Here is a 4736-nt window from a genome sequence, read left to right on the forward strand (position 1 = left end):
TGGCATACAGGACCCTTTATTCCTTGATCAAGTCAGACATTTTTCTATCATCTCATCTCAACTATAAATCTTCGGTCCATCTTACATTTTATTTTGTTCCTTTAATATTTTCATAATTTTAAGTTTATTTCAGTTATAAAAACATGCTCATCTCTCTACAGATATGATTCTTAAAAACTCTTCTTTAGTTGACTTAAACTTTCACATCCTTCTGGTCTCTCTGGGACAATGCATTTCTCAGCTTCTTAGAAGTCATAAGTGATGGGTCAGTCATTCCTTGACTTGCTTACTCTTTCAATGAAATGATTAACACACTTGGACTTACAAGACCTTCCGACTCTAGTGAGATGAGAATGTTCTTTTTCACCTCACTAAAATGTTTCTTTATTTTTATGTATGTTTGAACCCACCATTGTTGCCTACAATTGTCTATACAACTCAGTTATTGCCATCATGCAAGAAAGCAGAATGTAGACTCACATATTCACACAAAATTTCCCAAAATCAATTTTCATTTTCAGAAAAGGAACATACATAAAAAGAATTCTTAGAGTGAAGTCTGTAGAAATGATTATCAGTGTTTAATAGTAAATAGTGAAAGATCTTTGGTTCAGATTTTGTCCAGAAAATAAAATTCAAAATGAAGAAAAAAATGTTTTATATATATAATGTAGGTTAAAATAACACTAATAACTGCTATTAATTACCTGTGTCTTCAAGACACAAAATATTCTAGAGCTGTGATTCATCTCAGGAAATAGAATTTATGGTTAGGCAGTTAGGAATGGTTTATGAATTCAATTATAAAATTAGAGAACTGGGCTCTCTCCAGGGGCTTTGTTCACCATTTTTAATGTATGGCTTTAGTTCTTATGGTCTTTTTGCCCCTCTACACATCTCTTCCAGGTTCCAATAAGGTGAAATAAAAAAACTTTTGCTTTGTGACAGTTTGCTTAAGATTCAGACATCCAGCTCTGTTACTTTGGAAATAATTAAGCTACTTGCACTTCTATAGTTATGGGGAGTCTGCAAGACTGACAACTGTATTGTTACAAATGAACGATGGACAGAACAAATGGCCTTATGAATGCCTTGAATGTTTGCATGTTCACTTTAATCTTGTAGAGTTTAGCACTTAAAAGGAATCTCACATTTGCTACTTAAATAATACATTTTGAAGAAAAGACACTGAAGCATAGATTGAGTAAATACTAAACTGTATGCTGGGTTGGGTCATAGCAAAGTCAGGATTAGGTGCATATATTCATAGTATTTTTGTATGTTAAAAATTGAATAAGCAACTAATTAAAAGAAAATGGAATAAAACGACCAAAGTGTGGTCCTTCTGGAAGGTTTTTATCACAGTATCACTTTTAGGAATTCTTTGAGATTCATGTAAATGTTATATACAGAATATTCCCTAGAATTTTCTTAAGAGCCCTTTTAAACTCTTTTTCCTTAGAGTATAGATGAGAGGGTTCAGCATAGGGGTCACCACAGTGTAGAAGAGGGAAACAAACTTTCCCTGATCTTTGTATTTACTCTTGGATGGCTGCAGATATATGATGATGGTTCCATAGAAGATAATAACCACCAAAAAGTGGGAAGAGCAGGTACCAAAAGCTTTCTGTCTCCCACAGGCTGACTTGATCATCAAAATATCCTGGACAATGTACCCATAAGAGACCGGGATGAATGAGACAGGCACTACAAGGAAGAGGACAATAGCCACAAAGAGCCCAATGTCATTGAAAGTGGTATCCATGCAAGCCAGCTTGATGAGCACAGGGACCTCACAGATGAAATGGTCCACTTGGTGATGACCACAGAAGGGCAGCTGAAGAGTGAGACTAGACTGTACCAGGCTGGTGGCCACCCCACTGAGCCATGCCATAGAGGCCAGGATCATACAGAGATGGGGATGCATAAGGACAGTGTAACGAAGGGGATGGCAGACAGCAACATAGCGATTGTAGGACATCACCATGAGCAAAACACACTCTGTGGAACCCAGTGCAAGGGAAACATAGAGTTGAACAGTGCAGCCACCATAGGTAATCATTTTCATGGAATCCCTCAGGTTTACCAGGAGCTGGGGAATCACACTGCTGGTGAAGCATAGGTCCAGGAAGGAAAGATGAAAAAGGAAATAATACATTGGCATGTGAAGTTTGGATTCCAGACGAGATATCAGTATGATGGTTGTATTACCCAAAATTGTTAGTAAATACAAGATCAAGATGATTATAGAGTCTTCTGTAACTGAGGATAATCAGAAAACCCCAACAGGATGAAACCTGTCAGGCTGCTCTCATTGGTACTCCTCACCATCCCTATTTGTGAGGTAGTTTCCAGAATGCTGAGGCATAGCTGAAAAGATGGCATATTATACAAGGTCAAGTGAGTGACAAGGTTACCTCTCATAAAAGTGTCCTATGTTAAATTGGTATGAGTTTGTGTCCTTAGAGCTAGTAACTTCCACCAATCCATTTTTCCTAGTGTGTTCATTCTACCCATTTGACTTCTTAGTGGTCTTCTAATTTTCTTCAAAATAGAGAACAATGGGCATATTAATAAACAACATCATCTGCTATAGGAAACACTTTAGACCATTGTTTCTTTCCAATCCCACCAAATTTACCCTTCATATTTTAACATACCTTTCTAGTTACAGGAAGGAGGAAATTCAGATGATTCCAACTAAAATTAGAAAACTGAATTTTTAAGAAAGTTTCTATTATGGAAAAATATCTCTCATCATGAAGAATTGTGGAAGTTTCTAAGGTTACATTGCTGAAATAAATTGGATGTGATTATCATTAACTATAAAACAATGCCTGAGAACTTATATGACCTGTTCAAATGCATCTGTTTACTGAGAAATGTAAAGTTTGGATGCATTTTTCTGAATGCATGTAAAATTGATTTTGATTCTACTCACTATCTATGTTTCTTATTCCTTCCACTGCTGCTTTTTATTTGTTTTTCTTGGTTTTTGCCTGTTTCTATTTTCAGAGACCAAGGATCCTTCTGATTTTTAGGAAATGAAATGGTATCTGTTATACATCTTTAAGTATTTAAATTTCTTTTCCTAGAATCATTTGCCTTCTAACCATCATTCAAAGTATGAATGCAAAATGTGCTTCCTGGAAAGGAAGCAAGCAAGTAAAAGGATCTTTACTTCCAAATGAAGAAACCATATCTGATTTATGAAATGACACTACTCAGTAAGCTATTAATTATGGCGGTACTACAGAAAGACCAGGCCTTTCTTCCAATCCAGTGTTACTAAGGAGACTTCCCTCAATTCTGCAGAAAAATAAAATAGCCCTTTAATATTACACACTCCCAAAACCTTTGTTTTTAAGTATGTGATTTGAGTAAGGTGTAGGTCAGTTTCTTCACAATAGCTGGTCATCTCACAGCATCCATGTCCACGGTACTCTCTCAAAAATCCATTTGGCAGTCTGCACAAGTTATATCCATCATTTTATACTCCTTTGATTTTCCCAGGGGAGTCTGAAACAGCTCAAGTCAACTAGTAGATAGCTGATATCATCATCAAGTGAATGAATGAAGAGATGCCTTAAAATATGGTGCAAAAAGAAACCTTTCTAATTCTCCTGAATATAAATTCTGGTGATGATAATTAATATTTAACATTTCCCCAAAGCAATTCCAATTACTTCATGTTGGAATGAAATTTCAAAATATATATTTTTTGAATTTCATGAGTATATCTTCAATTAAATTATTTTGAAAATAATATTTTAATTATTTTGAATAACATGGAAAACAAAGTATCTATAATATTAGAGACCCTCTTTGTTTAAATAGATCCTCTGTGATAACTTCAGTTCTGGATATGACATTTTCTTGATAAATCTTATTTTCTTCCCTCTGACCTTTGTAGATCCCCATAATATCTCCATTTTATTAACTAAATTCACTTAAGCAATATAGAAATGAAGAAAGGAGAGCCAGTTCTTTTCAATCCCAAGAGACATGATCAGATCTCCTAGTATTAAATGAAAGTTAACTTTGCTAACTTCTCACTATATTTATCCTATTATTTCTGGGGGGGCATGTTCTTATGAATATCTGAAAAGATGCAAGGATAGTAATTGTCAGCACCTCATAGTTATTCATAGATTCATCAGGAAAAGGCATACCACCACGTACTCTTCAAGGGTCCATTGTGATGTCTTAGGTAGAACTTAAGTAGAACTAGCAACACTGATAGAGAAATTCCTGTGATAGATCCATGGGACATAAAATGATTTGCTCAACCCTGTTAAATATTTAGTGAGATGACATAGTTAAATGTCCTGAATTTATAATCTGAATCCTATAATCCTTATCCATCTACCTGTGATCTCATCCCCACCTTCTGCATAAACCTCAAATTTATAATCCCTCATGAATTGTAATTGCCATAAGCACATGTGGTTCTACCCTTATTAATAGTAGTAATGTGGTTAAGGGACACTTATAAATGTGGCAACTTGCCATCAACTTCAACTCAATATTTTCATTCCAAAAACAAAAACATACTGCAATATCTTATTACCTTATTTTCCACCACTGCCTTCAAGTAGGAAGCTACACAGATTTTGTTTGTATTCCAGAAATAAATATTTCCTTTAAAAATTGATTTCCTTCTGGTAAATTTTATGCAAAATTAACTATCACTAGTCCACCCTTTGTCACTGCAAGTCAGACAGCATCTAATTTCC

The 4736-nt window shown here is 35.0% G+C and overlaps 1 pseudogene; it reads right to left on the minus strand.

The window, feature by feature from the left end:
* Positions 1-378: 378 nt before the first annotated feature.
* On the minus strand, positions 379-2565 carry LOC131276181 (olfactory receptor 2G2-like; annotated as a pseudogene).
* Positions 2566-4736: the final 2171 nt, after the last annotated feature.

This window comes from Dasypus novemcinctus, chromosome 26, assembly GCF_030445035.2.
Source record: "Dasypus novemcinctus isolate mDasNov1 chromosome 26, mDasNov1.1.hap2, whole genome shotgun sequence".
Lineage (NCBI taxonomy): Eukaryota > Metazoa > Chordata > Mammalia > Cingulata > Dasypodidae > Dasypus > Dasypus novemcinctus.